General features: G+C 40.6%; 1 protein-coding gene across 4 annotated transcripts in view; it reads right to left on the bottom strand.

The window, feature by feature from the left end:
* Positions 1-2,967, bottom strand: part of elavl2 (ELAV like neuron-specific RNA binding protein 2) — a 28,983-nt gene extending 26,016 nt beyond the window's left edge. For 3 of the 4 annotated variants that reach the window (XM_046380680.1, XM_046380683.1, XM_046380682.1), the window contains exon 1: positions 2,810-2,967. The gene's annotated coding sequence lies outside the window, so the exon portion shown is untranslated. The remainder of the gene's footprint in view (positions 1-2,809) is intronic. The other variant, XM_046380684.1, reaches the window with a different exon arrangement.
* Positions 2,968-21,086: the final 18,119 nt, after the last annotated feature.

The following is a 21,086-nucleotide window of genomic DNA, read 5'->3' as shown; positions in this document are numbered from 1 at the left end:
CGAACAGAGCACTCAATGATTTTCATATCCTGGCCTATCTACTACTGTACATGGTACACAGGCCAAAAATGGCTGACAGTTTGATGCTAAAAGCTGAATTTTAAATACTGATACCAGAATTACCAACCTAAATAGCTGGTGCTGCAAGACAACAAATACATTCAGAATGTTTAAAAGTATGACGAAAGAGAAAATTGCATATTTAGCACTAGGTTCATCACTGAGGATATGACATTTCAGTCTCTTAAGTGCCTCAGTTAACTTGACTGTTTTTGACCGGACATCTTAAATGATTAACCTCAAAACTATTACTCTGATATCTGTCAATTTAGCAGTCAAGCACCAAAAACTAAATATGGATTCAGACATTACAGTACCATTGTTATGAACTCCAATCCAATAATTCAAATGTAAAAAGAAATGTCTGGAATGTTTAGACACCACTAGGTATATTCACACTACCTCTGCTTCTCACCATCATAGGCCTACACACTAATACAGCCAAACATTGAACTACATAAATCAACACTCACCACATAACACCTTTACAGAGCATGAGATGTGGTGATCTATAAAAGCTGGCATGATGCGGTGACAAGGTCAAGAGCACTGCATTGCTAGCTTGAAGTAATGACCCAAACATGCAGAGGGAGGGCCACCCTGTGGCTAACAGACAATAAGGACCAAAATGAAAACAGTCATGTGCGCCATCCACAGAGACCAGACTAGAGCAACTGCAGAGGGTGGTGTAGAGGGGGAGGTCATGAAGAGAGGAAAGGGGGGGATGGGATGGACATTTAAGAAGGACAAAGGGGGCAAAAATTGCTTTTTTCGTCAAAGCCACCCACAGTACGCTAACCCAGTTCTGACAGCAGCTCACATTGCCGTACAGAGCACAGCGATGTGGCCTTTGGAAGTTCGCTCACTGTCCTGCATTTTAGTCACTCTGTCAGCAGCCTTTATTTAGAAAGAGAAACGTGGAGGCTCAATAATACATAAGGACAACCGCTCTTATCTCTTGTCCCTCTCAGGAGCACAGACGATGCTAAAATTGTGGAAGTTGCATGAACGCTGAGGAGGAAAATGCCTAAAAACAGCATATACAAATATAGAATTAGTAACGTGGGCATCTCCCATCTATACAAAAGCTCAGTGTGTGATCTGCAGTGACGCTTAATTTGAATTAAGATGTTCTCATGCTCTTAACATTACTAATATTAATCCTACAACACCATGACTTCAGTAACAGTGCTCTTTAAAGCGTAGACACCAGCACCCAAATAAAACAGAAGCTGACTGAGGCTTTTTTTTGTTTTTAGATAAAAATATATAAACTAACAAATACCACTGATCTCCGCTTATAATACGTGAAAGAGAAAATCACACCTTTAAACGCGAGTTAAGCAGCCCCCATTTTCCTTTGCTCGGCTGTACCCTTATGCCCACAGGACCACAGATGTCCTGTGTGTTGGCAACCTCCCGATAAATCAGCCGGTCAGGCTCTTAGCTGCTGGCTCGATGATATGTAATCTTTTCATGACCCACCAGCTGAAGATTACTCACTGGCAGCTATAGCTCAAGATGCCCGTGGCTTCAACATTTTCATGTTTAATATTCAAGGCCAGATACTACAGTCAAAATGCAAACTAGAGAGAATATGCCTTTGTTTGTACCACAGATTACAGTGTAACAATTGTCCTTAAAGTCCAAGCACAGAAACTACAATTAACCTGCTCCTTTGCCTGCAGAGACATGAATCCAAAAACAGTGAAACGCCCATTATTATGAGTAACAGCATAACACACCATGAAATCAAGAAGAAAATTAAGACTATTCTTTCAAAAACCAAATACAGGATTTCATGCAAAAAGAATCCTATGTTAAAAGAATGGACAATATGTGCATACAATGAGAATATACTCAACCTGAATAAACATTCAGCTAATTTTGTAGTTTAAATTCAGGGACTGAGTGATGTTTATTTAAGGTATTTGAAATAATTATCAACATAAATATTTAACCATAGTGCTACAAAAGTACACCTTCAACACTACTCCACGTATGTATCAGTTGGTCTGTTAAACCAGAGATTAAAAAGATAAACTCTTTAGGGATGGCGTTTCAAATTAGATGAACTACAATGGGAAGAGGAACGAGGGGGAGCGTTGAGAGCCGCCTTGTTTAATTGATTAATATGCGACACCTGTGTTACCATAGTCAACGTGCTCAGCAAGACGCACCTGCGACTGAGACGCTGTTCACGCAAAGTTCAAATTATGCTAAATTCTCACACAGCCTGTCGCACGTTGTTTTTTGTTTTTTTTTTAGTTTAGCATTTCGCTTTACCTTTAGAAAACCGCAGCATCATGCTAACCCTAACCGGGCAGGTGGCGTGGTTGTCTAATGAACGCAGTTTGGACAATGGCCCCAAGCAAGTCGTGTGGAATCAGTTTTGTGTGGCCTGCGGCGTTACGAAACTTAGCTTGTCTGGCTCAGTTCTCATACGGGTGCAGTCTCGTATGTTAGCTATGACGAAGACTCGCTTCTGCGCTTGCTGCTACAGCAACAATTTATTTCGCTAGCTTGACGTGGGGGAACACTGTACAACACCGCGTCACATTAAAAACATTTATATTTCCAATGAAGTTCTGCAGGATACTTTTTCGAGAGTTGGTCGCTTGCTGCGCCAGCTTCCGTTTGACCTTGCTAGCAAGCCAATGCCTTTTTTTTTTTTTTTTGCTTTGCATATGTTTTGTACAGTTGAATTTAGCAGGCACTATTTTTACACTATCCCTCTGCGGCGTCTTACCTTGAGGTGTTGAATCGGCGTTGCGGGTATTTATTGATGTAAAGTCTGCAGACAACAAACTTTTGGTTGCAGTCTTTGCGTAGTTGAAATGGGGCGGTGGCGGGAACACTGCCACCCTAAGTAAACTAATCAGAGCCTCGACCAATCAGCGAAGACCCGGTCTCTATCCCGGAAATACACCATTAACGTTGACTAATTGATTTGCTGCAGGTGTACTTTGGCTGTTTGCCAACCGCCAATAAATCTCAAAGAAGAAGGTACTTTTGCTTCATGCTGCCTAGCCTGAGTGCACAAATGTCACTGCAAATGAAAAAACACACAAGGATCACATTGCTTGAGCTGTGGACACCATAGCTGAGCCCCGATGAATTCAGGGAAGCCGAGCAAAATTAGAGATTTTAGCTTAGTTTGGCTCCCGGCAATTATGTAGGGAATTTAAAGGCATTGATGTTTCTGTTTTGGGTTTAACCCCACTCTTAATTTTGCGCCTGCATAAAAGACATGTATGTATTTGACACAGGTATAGGTGTGCAAGGAAACTTACTTAGATTGAAATACCGATAAGTGGCATTTGACGTGAAAAAAGTTAGGATCCAAATCAAAAGTGTTTTTTCAAGTCAAGGAATTGTAAGGTTGTCTACACTTTGCAATTACGCTGATAACTTCGAGGAGATACAGAAATTGCACACAAACATGCCTATGATAGCAGAAGTTAGAAAATACCAGCCAGTAACTCCAAGGCTGGACTTAACCTATATAGCATTGCTCCTTTTAGAGAGTTACACTGAATATTCAGCCCTACAGGCTATTTTATACTCCAGTCGTATAAGTCGTCCTTACCTTTCAGCTTAAATCACATTTTTTTTATTGGGCCATGTTTTCTTTTTTGATTCATATCCTGGATAAAATGCAAGTTTTCATATTGATGAGAGAGCTCAGATTAAAAATCACGTTGCCTAAATCTGGTCAGTTTGTTTACTATTATTCAACTACTAATGTAAAATTCTAGGTCGGTTGCCGATGGTCTAATATTTCCAACAGGATAACGTTTTGACTTTAGATGCGGTAGAACAACCGACTACTATGCGGATCCCACGTTTCACCACTCTAAGGCCTATATTTCCACACACCAGAGCAAGAAATGTATCCGTCCTTTCTGAAACCTCGGAAAGGTTTCGCAGAGAGTACATTTGGAGAGATAGCCCTCGTAACCCTGTCGCGGAATAAGTTTATGATATGCCAAGGCACGGCAATTCAGAGTTGAAAATTAGCCGTCAGTGGAAACATGAATGCATCACTGTGACTTTCATATCGCGTTTACATGCACTAAGATAGCATGAGACTACAGTGGATTCATGATCTGCTCTACACACTGTCCCCAAAGAACTGACAAAGGATCAAATATCGATTTAAAATGTTTCAGGTGAATGAGCAAATGTGTAAAAATATCTTACCGTTTCTATAAATGAAAGTTATGGACGTCCTTAGGGCAAACAATCTCTGAATGAAACACCTGGCCAATAGCTTGTAAAATGATGAATTCCGCTCTCTTAGTTCAAACTTGGAAACATAAAAGCCAACACAAACAAGATAAAATGAGGAAATGAAATATTTATTAAATCAAAATACAGAAATGAGTTCCTTTCAGCAAATGCATTAAACAAAAGGAAAAAAGAACAGAAGAAATAAAAGGAATCAAATAATTAAAAAAGCCGGCTTCTGCCTGTCTCGCTCTTTACAGGTGCGCCACACAAATACGCGACATCACTGAGTGGAAACCAATGCGAGGAGGAGGTTGTCTTTAAAAGGAAGATAGTCCTGCCGGCAAATATATAGGGCCGTATCACAGCATGCCTATACCTCTCCGCTCTCTCCGTTTCATCCATTCAACCTACACACGAACACGCATTAGACGCGGAAGTATACCCAGAGTAGCTCCATCCACCGCTTATGCACACAGGAGCTCTTCAATGCCATTGGCTCTAACGCGGTCCTCGTTGGTCTCAAGCGTCTTTCCAAATCACAAGAAGCCATTCGTCCTCGCCCCAGTCACTCAAAGCGAGCAAGTATTTTTTTTTTTTTTTTTTCCCCCCTAAACATGGCATTTGAAGTCAAACATCGTCTTGCCGAGACACGCACGGTGCTGCAGGCGGGAATAACACAACGGTTTGAGAGTATTCCGTTTTTATTTAATCCCACCTCTCACAAATGTGTTTTACACCACATCACCACACTGTCACCATCACCCAAGAAAAAAAAAGGGGTGGGGGGTGGGGATGACCCTACTGGAGTCATTTTAGCTTTGTGTGCTATCACTCGCTTTTGTCCCCCCACCTGGACAGTTTATTCCACTTCAGCTCCCCACCTCACATGAAAAGAAACAACTCCGGTATTTATGAAATAAGCGGCCGATTTTCTGCTGCGTTTTTGTGTCGGTGCACTGAGCGGATTTCAGCACCTCGGACAGCGCAGCTCTCCAGTACAGTAGCTGTGGAGCAGCCTACACGCTTCCCACTGTCTGCCTCAGAGACTTACAGTCAATGATCAGCCCTGCATGCTCAACCTATCGGCTAGAAACAAAGGTGGGCGTCAGTGTGGGCTCCTCCTGGCGCATTTTAAACAATAGAAAGCGCTCTCTTTGAGCTTCACTTGTAGTAATATGACAGCAGTGTGAGCACGATGCACGCCTTTCCTGCAGGAGCGGTCGCAGGCTTATCCCGTGCACATCTTTTTTGTCGACTTTCAGAGGGTGGAGCAACAGTTAGGCTCGCATGGACACAAGTGGAAAAGGGAGACCGATGCACTCAGTAGCAATATAAGAAAATAAAAAAGGCTGTAAGCTCCTAAGCTCACTGCGGAAAACCTTCAGCACAGAAGGACCCGTATCAGAGGAGACCCGGCTTACACACCGCCCCTGCTTACACCCTTACATACGTCCATGCTTGGATGTTTTTCTTAATAATTATCAGAATGCTGACATGCTATTAAAATGCTTTGCATATAAGCCCCCTCACATGCATACACACAACACAACTATCGCTCATCTTCTGCACACACTTTACTTACACACATAGCAAACAATCTGTAAATGAATGGTGGAAAAACTCATACATGCGAATCGTTCACACTGCAACAAAGAGATAATGGATAAAAAAAAATGCAGAAATATAAAAGCTGACCTTTAGACCAAAAAGAGGACAAAAAAAGCTCTCTCAATACTCTTATTTAAAGCACAATGTAAAGTAGAACGTATAATGGAGAAAGAGTTGGAACAGACTATTTCACATTCAACCCAACTGCAGCTGACAGGAAGCAATGAGAGGAATGCCAACCATCACAAACTCCTCTTGTATGATAAATGTCATTATAATACAGCCAATTCACAAATGAAAGTCAATTGTCAAGTCAAGGTTGAAATACTGATTATTTATGATTATATAAAGTAAACTGTATCGTTTTATATTCTGTGTGCTGACGTACTCTATTCAAGACTGTTGAACAACTAAAATCATGCAAAAAATCTGAATGAAATATCAAAGTTTGTGTGTACATTTACTTAAAAATTTAACAAAACCCGTCAGTGACCTCTGGGACGACCGTGTCCAATGACCTCGAATCACTGTATGCCCAAGCTTTCTATAGTCTTCATGAATAGTGATAAAAGTATTGCTGGTCTATACTGTGCACAGTGTTCACACAAGGTTTCATACAAAATAAAATCAAGAAGTTGTACATTAAACGGAATCTCACTCAATAAAGTACATTTTTGGGATACCACATTTAGCATGCTGTATTGGCACGACACTAAACGCATACACAGCCAGTGGTCTTGTCTATAAAGACGATCAGCACTTCCAGGTGATAGAATACTGAGAAGAACAACTGGATTTGCTTTTAACTTAGTTCTTCAATTAAATGCTCCTTGAAGGTGGAAAATCAGAAAAAGAAAGGAAAAAAAAACTGTGAAAGTGGTCTGACAGCTGTGGGAACAGCTGGGAAATTGAAAATAAAAATTACATGTGAAAGCTGATGATTCTGTTTGTGAAATTTAAAATGGTCTAATCATTCTGAACACAATGATGCCGTTCGTCACTTCCTGTTCGTACAAAATGATAAGGTACAGAAATAGTGCACAAGCATACATTCCATGAGGATATGGAGCTCATTAAAGCACGAAACATTTGTGCTCAAATCTGGGATGTGATGTTGAAGTACAGCTCAGTTAGGTTAGGTTAGGCTCAGACAATTCAAAATTTGCATGACAAAACTCAAACATTTTAAGGAAATAAAAAAAAAAACGGACATCAAAATTAGGTCAGTCTTTCTAGGCTTTGCATCTTGATGGCGACACGTTTTAAGTCTTGCTGATTTGCAGAAATTATTCATGCTCACAAATATCAATTAGATCATTAGCATTTAGATAGCATACAAGAAATTCTTAAAATGAAAGAGAACATGGACCTTTTGCCCCTATTTTTAATGGTGATTTGTGAACGTGTGTCTCAAAAGAATGTCAGGAAGACTTACTGGGTAGGTAGATTATATTTAAAAGATCAGACACAAGGAAGGGTCAGTACATCAGGATAAATCAGGGAGCTGTAAGGGCACCAGCACCTCTGTGTGACTTGTTTCCAGGAATAGACTTAGACAGGAAAAATATGGAGGTAGCAAATTAACACCTAATAAAGGGGCTGCTAAGCTAATTTTCTTGCCTGCTGAACAAACTGACAAATCATCTCTTTCACTTCAGGTACTGCTGGGCTTCCTCTTAAAGTCTGACTTGCATGAAGCTAAATCCACATGGACATTATCACAGTCTAGCAGTCAATAATTCTGGCTTGGGGTTGAGCAGATACAAAAAAAAAAAACAACAAAAAACTCTCTCTGAACACTGCTGTATTTAATATTATGCTGCTCAGGAGATTCCCCTGTGCGACAACCCAACAATCAGTAGAAAATCTTACCAGACTCCCGTAGCTTTGCTCCAGCACCATCTTACTGTCAGGCCCTCACAGCATGCTCCTGGCCAGCTACGCCGCACCCAGAAGGAAGTGAGGATAAAACCATCTTTATTCCAGCAAGGAGACAAAGAATCACAGTGCAGTCTGCGACAATGAAAAATGAATATATTTCACCGTCTGAGCGGTCAAATAAAAATACTTCTTGTGTTTGTAACTTTTTAAGTCGTCGGCTTGCTTGCATGAATTTCATATTTTTTACACTGTCTGACAAACAGCAGCAGAGGTCTTCAGCACAGCTTTGTTTTGTTGGTTTAACACCACCTTTGTTGCTCACATCAGATGAACTTCCTGTTCCAGTGCTCACAATGAAACCTGTTGGTGTGGCAAACTGCTTCCTGACCACACCCAAGGGGAGGGGCCTTAAAGGCATATTTTTGAAGAAAAAGAAAAGAAAGAAATAACACATCAAACCTGCATTTTTTGCATTATGAAAAACGCAACTTTAAATTATAGCTCCTTTCAGTAGAATAAGGAAATAACATTCAATGCAAGAATTAATACAGACACAAGATAAAGACAATAATTCAAGAAGATTTTGGTTTTCATCTGTGAGCTACAATTATGTCATGCTGGCAAACAGGTTTATCAGGGGACTCTTTACTGTACAGCAATATAACTCTAATGGAGAGAAAGTGGCGGCATCCAAACCTGCCTGCATGTGGATCAGATATCCATCTATATTTCAAGACCACAAATATGAACAAATGTGTAATACGAACAACCCCTTGGAGGGAATGTAGGTCAGTGCCGGGGTCATTAACCTAATCCATCTCTGTAACGTGGAGAGCCAAGGTCTCATTTGGACAGTATGGATTAGGAGAATTTTTTATTTATATTTTGACTTGCTGCAGGTCAATAATTAAGCACTGACTCCTCACAGTAGGGGGCGCTGTTCTGTCTGAGTGACTCGTACAGTCAATCACTGAATATCCCAGACATGCCTCTCACGGTCTGCAACTAATCTGGCATGTGAGGGGTGGAGTGATGGGTAAAATTCGACAATGAATCGATAACAATAATAACAATAACGTGTTTAATCATGTCACACTGTGCTTAATAAAAACTTTGACCTTCATGCTCCTTCTGTGAAGGTTTTTGCTCGTGGTGTTGTGTTTTTAAACTGTCATACTCTTACACAGCTTGAAGACCAAAATATTTATCCAAAGATGTAATTAATCCAAATGGCGATCACAAACTCCTCTTACATGTTACTGTAAGGTACTGGCAACGACAGGTTTTATATTATTAGTAAAAACTCATGCTTTCTTTTACAGGGGACTACAGGGTACAAGTGGTAAAAGATCTCACCTCAGTCCCCTCTCCATTTGGATCTCACTGCTCATTGATAATCTGTATGACTGATCCAGTGGGTCCCACCTCCTGCTATTAAATGTCAAGGGTGAGTGCTCTTGACCTCCACAGTGTCCACACACTTACTGGCAACCAGCAAGGCTGACAGGCCAGCGTTTTATCAGACATAGGCGTTTTTGTCTCTCTTCAATACATCCAAGAAAAGGGACTAAGATGTCAATAGTGATTCCTTTGAGACATTACCATTCCCTGTGCTGGAGCCTCTTGTGTGACAATGGTCTCAGTGTTGCATGGAGGTGATTATTAATACTCCCCGCTGGGACTGGGCAAAAATATGTCGAGATGAGCTTCCTGAAAGGCTGCAAAAGAGGATAATAAGGAGCACTGCTGTAAAATATCTCTTTGAATGTGCCTTTTTTTCTCTTTAGCCCAAAGACTGCTGTGATCAGAAAGTTCTAGAGTTCTCTTCAGGGACTCTGCTCAATTATTTCATAGTGTAACAAATTTTTTTTGTGGGTATAGCTCTATCCATTTAGATCAAAATGAAAGGCCCATGTGGCCCTTTTTAAGAACTCACATGCTGCCCTCCTGGCTTTAGTACATTTCATTTAACACAAGCTTACTGAAAGTAATGCACCTAAAACAGTGCAGGAGGAAAATGAATACATCTGATATAAAAGTAACATAAATGAACAAAGGCAGATAGAATACATAACAAAATGAGACCTTACAAATGATGTCAAAAACCCCGGTAGAAAACAAACATGTCATCTAAAAGCCCTAAGCAGCCACTAAAAACACTTGCATAGTTTGAAATCTGCTTCAGGTTTTGTCTTCCAAAATGAATCAGGGCTTAAACCAATTAGAAAACCGGGCTGCTTAATAAACTTGTTAATCTTGTGATCAGCATTAACACTACAGCACAAAATAAAGCACATGCTACAGAACTCCAGATTTTCCTCTTGACCATGAAGGGCTGTTAGCTAGCCAGACTAGCTAGCAGTCAAGTGTCATAATGAGTGAGGTTGGCTGGTAACTCCATATTAGATATATTTATGATCACTATCAATCATCAAAAATGTTGTCATGTTTTAGCGAAAAAAAAACAAAAACAAAATAATTTTCATATTAAAAGCCTCAAAAATTACTTTTTGGCAATAAGTTTAGCATATGACAAGGCAGAAATGAACATTTAACTCAGAAACACAGGATTAAAACATGGAAGATAGATTTTACTTTTCACTCTGTGTTCTACAGAGAAAGAATTGGGGATCCAAGTGATCCTGGGGCTTCACAAATTTGCTGTTAAGAATGTTAACTGCACAAGAAGACAAAACAACAACCTAAGCAAGCTATAGCTGTTGATACCAGACCAGATTTCACACCACTTTAGGTCAACTGTACAGTCATTCCAGGTGGAAGACCCATGAATCATCATGATTTCTGATCCGTTTAGTGATTCTTTAAGGATCTTAGAAACGCTCAGGTTTCCCAGAGGAAATAAATATAAAATATTTTCAAGAAAAGAATGCACTATGCATTACTGTCATGCCCATCACACCATAAACCACTTTTGTCCTGTGTCAGTTGAGCTAGCCTGGCCCATTAAACTACATGAACTGTATCTTGATATAAGCACTCAGTGGCATAAGCACTTGTATTCAACAAAATCTTAACGGCACTGCGAAACTCATGCAGTGTATCAGTTCTAGGTCGTGTATTCGTGTGATCTCTTCTTTGATATATCCTTACTTTACTGTACTTCAATGATAAGCACTTCTTGGATACAAAAATGTTTCATTCAGGGCAACTTAGTAAAGGCTTTTGATTTTTTTTTTTTTTTATGTATTCAAAGCATAAAAAAGAACAAACAGAAAGAACGTCAAATCTCGAACCCACGAAGAACACAATCACTTTACATCTTAGCTCTTGTAATGCTAATGTCTTGCTGTCATGTCACCTTATTTTAAGCAGAAGGAGGTTAACAAAAAAAAAAAAAAGCCTTGAGGGGGACTAAGATCACTACTTCTTTTTGTATATTTCCCCGTGGTTTTAGAGGGTGATGATTGTGCATGATGTCACTGATTGCAGACCATCCAATATGGCTCCTGCTGGGAAGCCAGAGCTCCCACTGTGACTGTTAGGGCCATGTAATGCAACACTGGGTGATGTCATTGCAAGAGCACAACGACCAGAGACAAAAATGACTGTATGACATAGTTGCATTTAATACAGCTCGACAAATCCATATGGACTATGTAATATGGGACAAATGGGCTTTATTTAAATGTAATTATTGCCATGCATCAAAATACTTGCAAAAATTAAAGTATATTGGGTGTCTTTGCAAAAACTTTTTAAGACATAGTATTAAAACCTACACAAAGGATTACAATAAATCTGGTGTTATTGTAATGTACATAAATGTGGCAGCAGTTTCTCCAAGCTGTTGATGAATTTAAGGTATAACAGATGTTCTTAGATCACATATTCATGCTGAAGAAGAACTGAAGTCATTCGGCGAGAGTCAGGTGAATAAAAATGAAAGAGGATGAGAGCAGCTGGGAATATGACTGCATTTTTTCCCTCTTCTGAAGCAATCATGACTAATCTATGCACGCGGTCAAAATGAATCCTTCTGATGAAAGAAAGCAAAAAGTTTATTGGAATTCACTTTTTCACTACCTTTCAGACAAACCAAATCAACCGCAGTTGCTTTGTCTACTGAACGAAAAAGGCACTTTTATTGAAAAGCTGCTCTAGCGTGATAACAAAAAAATAAATAAATAAAAATAAAACCCTTAAAGCAACAAAAAGCAAATAAAACCTGAAAACATTTTCTCTCATCTCAATCCTTGGGGAAATACTGCTTGCGGTAGAATCTCTGAGAAAATGGGGCATGAAATCTCAATTAGATGTATCAAGATGCTGGGAAATTTCAATGCTTTTTTTTTTCTGTCTCTGGTAGACACTGAAGAGTGCTTGACCACCAAGTGCCTCATTCTTCCCCTGAAATAGCCTGGTCTAAATAGTCTGATTAGGACAGCGGGATGGACAGCGTGGGCCTATCTCTTTGAGCGTCCAGGGGAGGGGGGGGGGGGGAGGGGAGCAGGTGCAGGGAAGGCAACGATCGATTTGGTTGTCCACAGATAAAATAAGAAATCAAGGGGTTTTATGTGGCACCACTCACTGGCAAGCCTTCACAGAGTCCAGGAGATTAGAAAGTGAAGTTCCCAGAAAACAAACAAAGGGCATCATTAAACAATGGCTCTAAACTGCTCACACTTTGTCTCTAAAGTGCAATCTGATCTTTGGCTCCCCTTTTAAATCCACATGTCTGAGAACAGGTAGGGAGTTTCTGAACTCTTGCCTGATTGAAAGCCAATCGTCTCTGCCTTCAGCCTCTGGCACAAGTCTTTACACAAGAAATACACTGACTGGAAAATAAGCTCGTTGATTAGTAGCACCTCATTTTCTGTTTCTGCAGTATTTATTTCATTTTCTGTAGTGTGTGCTCATTATGTCGCCATTAGAACAGTAACGCTTTACCACGTTGTGTCTTAATTGATGACACGGGCCTGTGTTGCTTTCATCAAGAGCATCACAGTGCACTCGACAATGAAGACACTGGGGTCAGACTGTGACCAATGGAAAGTTAGTCGCAAGCTCATTTATTTCAGATTAATATTTTCTCTTTTTTTTTTCTAATAAAGCACGATCCATAAAAAGTCTTTTTATTTGCAGCTGCCAACGTGGCTAACAAAACAAAGGTCCATTTACAATCTATGCTTTCATTTTTACCGCCACATACTGCAATCTCCATATGCATGTTGAGGTTTTTGTCAGCCAAAAGCTATTCCCATCTTTGTTTGCTATTGTGCTGTTTGGTCATTAACATTAGCTCTAATGTGTAAGGTTTTGATGAACAAACAAAAAGCATTTCTTTCTTTTTACTTCTAATATACAAGCCACAAATTCATCCTCATAGTTATGAGGGGACTCAATGGCTGGAAGTAAATAGATTTACTTAAGCACTGTCCTTCAAGGGAAATTTGATGATCTTCAACCAGCTTGAATGAACAGTGTTTAATTTCCCTGCATGTTGCCTGCACCCAGAGATGCCCGCTAGAATGTGTCATCTGGCACAGTGTTGCCTGCTCTAGGCCTGTTGTTCAAACTACAGACTGTACCTCCATATTCTTTGTGCGCAAGGACATGGACAGTCAGAGCAAATTAGAGGCGATACAGCCATGCTGGAATAAGACATCTGGGGCTACTTAGATGGGAGAGAATACAGTGTAGAGGAATTATGCTGTATGAGGACGAGGCATAGCACCTCAAAACAGTGAGGACAGCAGTGCAGAGCTTCCCCCTGCCAGGGACACCAACTTGTGTTGCTGCTGTGCTAAATGTGCACCAATGAAAACAGAAGTGGAGTCCCTGTGCTGCAGAGAATTTCACCAAAGCCGGCTTCTTTCGGATGATGCTGCTGAATCTGCAGAGGACGGGGCACAAGCTTGTGTAACACAAAAGTTATGTGAAAGCTCTCAGCCGGGCATGGACACATTTCAGGATCCCCAAAAGAAACTGGAAAAAGCAACCAAAACCAGTGGGGCAAAACAGACATCTGAGCATAAAGTGCAATAGCAGCTGTTTAGTTACTAACACAACAACAACAGTGTGAAAACATGTAATGAAACTGTCAGCAAAAGAGTTGCTTATTTACACCTCCAAAAGTTCCAGAGCAACATTATCATTTCATTCGGAGTCTTGTTTCTGGCCACTTGATGAATGAAGGTCCCTATTCACTCTCTTTTAGCTGTGTTTTGGTTCCCTACCACCGACTGAGAGAAATATCTGGCTCCTTAGCTGCTAAATGCTCCACACGTTCACCGGCTAGTCTCTAACTGTGTCCATATGCCATTTTTGTTGTCTTTTGTTCTACCTCAAGGAGTTCCTGACCTTGTACTTCAAAAGTGCCACATAATGGTCATTTATTATGCATAAGCCAAATCAAGAGTTGGCCAGAACTTTTCTGGAATAAACATGAAGAGCCAGCATTTTTCCCAAATTAAAGAAGTGATTTCATTAGAAAGTGAAGAGCGAGGGATAAATGTTATACATTCGGGTCAAACAAATGTGATGGGATGATTAATTATTCAGCCCCGGCAGTTTGCTGAGATAATGGCTTCTCCGCCCTAATGAATTTAACTAAAGAGAAACATCTTGGATCCTATTTTGGTTCACCATCTGAGGTACGATTCAGCTCTGCAATGTCACATTAGTGCGTCACTACAGTTAATTGCTTTCACCCAAAGAAATATTTGTACAAACTAGACAGCCTGGCTTTACTGTGAAGATAAATTGAGCTTGTATCTCATTCATTATTACAAAGGGATTTATTGTGATTTGATTGGAAATGCAGCCAAAGAGGACCAAAGAGGACTCGCTCAGTCATTCAACTACCTCAGTCCAAGGCCTTGTAGAGATTAGCCAGTACATTTGCATTGCTTCTTTCACAGTCATTGTAGGGTCGTGGGCAAAGTTATCTATTTCAGTAGATGTTGAAATTAAAGTAACTGAATGCAAGACAAAGATAAAGCTTTTCTCACTATTTATCTTCTCTCAGCTCCAATTTTTCCAAAATTAAAAAACAAGAAAGCTCACCTTGAGTCAAAATCTATGCTTACATCCTGGAATTCTGTACATTTGGCATATTGGCTGTTTTGGGTAAAGAAAAAAAAAAGACAAACAGGAAAAACAATCCAGCTCACTTCACGTGAACACAACTTTGTAGTTACAGTTTATTGATGCCTTTGCTGAAAACTTGTGGCATTTAAAAAGAGAAGATGGCTCCTAAAGAACCAACATTTGTGTCCTTATCAGCTTCAGAGCCACAATAAAGGCTCTGTGACTTGAGCACCCACAGGTCCCCATATCTAAACAACTGAACCTGCCAATTGCTAATGACTCCTAAAACCAACATATGTGACTGTTCCCTGAACAATACAGTTGGAAGGTTCCAGAGTCAGGCATAAGAGACCCTCATCACCACGTTGTTAACGTTGTGAAACGATGGCAATTTGCTTAGGTTAGGCACTAAAACTATGTGGTCAGATTTGGGAAAAGATCATGCATTGGGTTAAAATAGAACTGTAGATCAGATCATTAAAATCATTGGGAGTAATCAATAAATCACTGGCTATAGTAAAAGTCAAAGGATCACATCATCTTTTTTTTTTAAAAAAAAAAAACAAAAAAAACAAAACAGTGCATCCAGGTGGTAAAGCTGGGCAATCACCAACGCTGACACCAACGTGACAAAAGTTGATGTAATCCATCAAGAAATTATTGATTGATTATTCAGTGCTCCCACCATTCATAAATTCTGCTGAAACCCTTACTAAGAACTCTGAGCTTGGTGAATCAGAGATCTAGTAGTCCGTCAGAATATGGAAGAACAAGACAAAAAAAATCCATTTCTATTACAGTCTCAAAATGGAACATCCAGGAGAGAGGATAATCTCCACCACCTTTTCCAGGGCTGCAGACACTGTTCATATGGGCCTGTGTGTCATTACAGGGAGCTCAATTAATGTAGACCCAGGGGACAGTTCAATCAGAGAGACAAACATTCCCCCAACATAGCTTACGTGACCTGCAACCAGTGGCCCATCTTAGCTTCACTGATTGAGTTCAACAGGTTTGGGATGGTGGGCCTGGCAGACAACCACTTGAAACTTACAGTTAAGTCACAGTCTGTGGCAGAGTTGTTATCACTGAAGTATTATATTCAAACACTGCAATAAGAAAAAAAGAGAGAATGAGAGGAAGGCAGAAAAGAAATAGGATATTTAACCACCCACCCAGCCAACCCTGGTCATGTTGAGCCCAGTGCCAAGGCCTCCAAATACAAGCGTTTGCTCTTATTTTACACTTGGAGCAGCGGTATATTTGCAATTTTCCATTGACATAGTCTCATGTATGCTCGCAAATCTATCCTCCATTCTCATGCAAAGTTAAATATACCTGTGCTGGCAGTGAAAAAAGGGATGAATATTCTACAGAGACTGGCATCACAAATCCGTTTGATACAAGTCTTTTTTGCAGATCACACATAGGTCTCGTGAATTACTCCCTTTCCATTTCAAAGCGCTACAATCTGGGATTTTTACAGCAAAGATATCTCATTTAAAATGGAACCATAATTGAATCTGAGATCACGCGCTCGCAGATATGGCGCCTGTTCCCTTGACACAGGCATATCAGAAGCATCCTACGTTTCAAAGTGGCTTTCATGTGATTTCATGAGAATATGGCTAATACGGTGTGCTTAGGCAGATCACAATGGGCATAATCCCGTGTTTGGAAGACTACCTCCCAGTGGCGCACAAATAATAAAGAACCCTCTGTCTCCAACAGACGAAATACTTCAGTCGCTCTGATTTGTTGTGACTGAGACCGAGACTTGAACGGTAAAAATGTGACAACCGCAGAAAGACGATTGTCTCCTTCTTTGCCTCTGCTACTGTACATTGTGCATCATTCGTGGGCAGTATGAGACAACATAAAGTGATGCTAGAAAGGAGACAGAAATAGAAATGTTTTCGGCAGCATCTCGATTCTAAAACCAGGAAGAGTCCCTTGATATCAAAAAGGTAAGAAACACATTTAATCTTTCTGTTCCTTGCTAATACCTGACTTGAATTGAGATTTGTATGTGATACAGTATTTGATCTTTTGTTGCCATTGGTAACCTCTTTGGTACAACCACTTGCTGCCCAATTAAGTGAATCTTAATTCACTACACTCATATTTTAAACTATGGCTCACAAAATGTAATTTGGAGCTTGCTGGCACATTGCTTGTGTGTTATGCAGCCTGTGTCCTCCTGGGAAGAGAAGACAGCCATTTTTGAGCAAATCAAAATCAATAGCTATCTAAAGGGGGCGACTCTAACGACATTAATCTTCTGGATCCACCAGTGATTCTTGCTGTAATTAATCAATGCTTTAAACTGGAAAATTTGGCACTTAATCTTTAATTCTCTAATGGAACATACACATTGAGGCAAAAAGCAGCAAACAGTGAGGCAAAGTTACACAAGCTCAGACCCTATTCAGCACAAGTCTAATGAGGTCTGTTATGAGTCAAATGTGTCGTTCTGAAGCAGCCGAGTGCACAGGAAAAGGTTCCATGAAGTGGACAGTGCAAATTATTATGCCCAACATTTTGCAAAATGTACAACTGAGGAAAAATGACTCAAATAAGAATGGCTCAGCTGGTGCCCATGAAAACTATTTGTCTCTAAAAAAGCATCCATGCTTAAAGATCATCATATGTCCCATGGCAGTTGATGAACTTCAAATGAACTTCTTCATGGTGTCTAAAGTTTTTGCTGATGTAGAGATTCTCTCCCATGTTTCCCTAAACGAATGATCCATTGCTTTGGCCAAAACGAGGCAGCGGAATCCTTTCCACGCAAGATAAAGTGTTTAGTTCACTCTGCATTTGTGTCAGCTTTATCAAACAGGTGAATCCACCATGGCACCCACTCAGCGAGAGACTGAACAAAAACACTACAGAAGAGAAACCAGTCAAGCCTGTCGCATTGACCTACTTGACAGCGGTTGTGTATGCTGAACAGCGAGAGCACGAGGAGTCAGCGCCTGTCTTTTTCTTTCTCACCGTCTCCTCTTATTCTTTTCTCCGTTCCTCCATTTTCCTGAATTTTGTAAATTGCAAAGCAACACGAAGACAGATTAAATAAATCTATTACCATAAAGGACAAGGTGGCATTTGACTTTGAATACAAATCAATTTCACGAGTTTAATTAAATATCACAGCTCTTATTTTGTTCATTCAGGAATCAAATTAGAAGCATTTAGTTTGAAAGAAAGACACTCTCTGAGACAATATCTCACTGACTAGACAGAAAAGACGGAAAAAGTTGCCAAGGGCACCACTGAAAGCAAGTTGGTAAAACATGAAGCTGTGCAGTTGTACAACCTCTTACACCTCTGCCATCTTATTTCAAATTCTTACTGTAAATACACAACTTGTGTTGATTATAATCTATAGCAAAGACAGTTAAAGTAAGTGAGTCACAGTTCAAGTAATAAACATAATCTGACTTGACCTGAAGTAGCGATACATTAATACTGGAAATATCTAGACAGAAATAGTACAGCACACTGGTGGTTGCTCATAAGCTCTTGCTGTCACTCATTGCATGACTGCCATGGTAACTGTTGGTAAGACTAAAAACCCCATTAAATAACATTTCAGCTGAACATGAGAGAGAAAAGGTTAAAGTTAGGTTCCCCGTCTTTTTTTCTCAGCTGTACCTGGATGACTCGAAGCACAACGGTACATGTGCGATGCAGTTTGCAGGGTGATTTCTCGATCTCCGTGATGTGTGACTGAATAAGTGTCGAGGTGGGAGTTGGTGCCTACAGTTTGTTTGCGTTTCATGCTACTTTAGGACTTCTCACTGTAGCAGAGACATTTCTGAATTTCACACAAGCCGGATCCAACGCATACATTTTACACAAACGCCTAAGTTTTCTTTGCAGCTAATTTGCAACTTAGCTTTGTCTTGATCTATTATCAGCAATGTGACTAGAAAGCATTAGATAAGAGTCTCATGTCCACGTGCATCCTACAGAGCCCCAGTCAGAGCTTGTTTGGGCTGGCATTAAGCATGGCAGCAGGAAAAAACTGTCAGCCTGGCACCTATCAACACTTCTAAGGCCCAGCATGTAGGATCTAGTTGGTTTAATTTGTGCAGAAATACAAACATTACGTACACAATTTGTGTACCTGTCGGAGCTAATTCTCACCAAACAGCAGTTTACCTCTGCGTTATGTCTGTTTGGAGTCTGCACTTCATCCTGGAGTGTTTTTTGTCATAGTGTATCTTGTTCATTTAACTCAAACAAAAACAGTGAGAGTTACACTGAGAAAATCATAATGAGCAAATGCCAGGCAAAGTGCGCAATATACCAAAGCGTTGTCATGAATATGGAGAAAACAAGAGCCATGAATATGCTGAGCTCGAGAAATCACCTTTTGTGCACATGTGTCTCGAGTCTCAAATTCAAGTTTGTGAATGTGCAATAAAATTGGGCAGCTGCGGAATTTTTTTTATTTGCAAATGTAAGAGGTTTTTGCAGCTGTAAAAAATATTTAGTGCATGCGGAATTGAAATTTTGAGCAGGAATGTTTTCGACGGTGAGGTTTCACAAATTCACAACTTCCTGCGTACGCAACATCGACGTCACAAGCTAAGAGTTGCATCGTCCAATCAAAGGTCAAAGTCACAAGGTGGCTTCACGGACTACTGAACAAAAACACAAATGACTTAGAGTCTTAGAGAACTGCTTCTGACAAAGTAAAACAGCCCACAGACTTACAGAAGCAGTGGAAGGGAACCAAAAGAAACCTGTCACTGGTTTCTTCAGGAGAGCAGGTGTTGAGGGAAGGTTTGGAACTTCAGTTTACATTTCAATGTATATACAGGATTCTTCATATAAATGAGGGCACTTTAATGGTGTTGTAGGCATATTTTATAGATTAACATGGACAGGCTAGCTGTTTCTTGCTTGTCTGCTGTCTGCTTTCATATTATTCTATGGCTCCGGTCCCGGCTCCGGCTCTGATCTCGAGTGAGCAGACATGATATTGATATAAATCTTCTCAACTTACTCTAAGAGGGAAAGCAAATAAGTGTATTTCCCAAAAATGCTGAACTACTTCTTTCACAGAAATCAACAAAACACAAAGAATCCCTCCTAGAGTGAACACAAAAAAAGAAAAAAAAAGAAGAATATTCTGGCCTTCCACACACCATGTAGAGAAGAAGCCAATGCTCACATTGTTCACTACAAACTCTACATTTCACTTGTTTTATTCTCTGTCATGGCAGCTACTCCCGACACGGGGGAACAGTTTAGAATCAAACTGCCAGGAGTCGACAGCTCTGGTGTTTAGGGAGAGAGAAAGAGAGACAGAGAAAGAGAGGGAGAGGAAGAGAAAGGGAGAGAGAGAGAAAGACAGAGAAAGCAAAGAAATGTGGAGGCACAACAGGTAGCTCTGTCAAACTCCAGAGGTCTGCCTTGCTGATCCCTGCCTCTCATTAGAACAGAGGGATGACACACAGGCAATGTCGGCAGAGGGGAGGATTCTGGGAATGAAGCAGAGGAGGAGGAGGAAAGAAACAAGCGAGGGAGAGGAAGGGCAAAGTGGGCTACTAAAAGACCTTCCACTGACAGGTTTGGTGTGGCTGAGACACGTCTCAGGGAATGGTGGTCGTAAAACAAAGCTTCATGAGAGGAAGGCTGGGTGGGTGAAAGACAAGTAATTGGAAGCTGTGGCATGACAGGCCGTTGAATGAATCCCTCCCTGACCCACTGACTCACTGGCAGGGCTGTTTTCTGAAGGTAACTGGAACTGCAGTGTGAGCTCAGGGAGGCGCCGCCCCCACAGTTAGAAAGCAAAAGTCTCCGTGGGCGTGGAATAGAATGAATACACAAAAATCCTCCTCCTCCAAATATGTATAGAGCCAACACATACACGCAGTCCTGATGATTGTGGTGGGAGTTAGCAAGTCTCACCTTACAAAACTTCATATTTGACAGTTATACTGGGTGGAGGGGTTCTGCTGAGAGTCGCACAGTCACAATCTGTATGCACGGCGAAATACAAAAAAAAAAAAAAACGGCGGCTGGCACGAAAGCACTGTCATCAAATGAAGAGACAGAGTGAGAGGCTGTCACCAGGTAGTGCACTGGAGTTCTGCTGTCTGCAACGACAGATTTTATGCTCCACTGAACTGAACATACAAGGACCACCATGTCACAGTGTACACACAGGAACACTGTGAAGTGCAACAAAAACAACCCCCCCCCCAAAAAAAAATATAGAAGAGCCTGACACATAGCAA

The sequence above is a fragment of the Scatophagus argus genome, chromosome 23 (genome assembly GCF_020382885.2).
Source record: "Scatophagus argus isolate fScaArg1 chromosome 23, fScaArg1.pri, whole genome shotgun sequence".
Lineage (NCBI taxonomy): Eukaryota > Metazoa > Chordata > Actinopteri > Scatophagidae > Scatophagus > Scatophagus argus.
The sequence above is the reverse complement of the archived record's forward strand: the minus strand, read 5'-3'. Positions and strand labels throughout refer to the sequence as shown.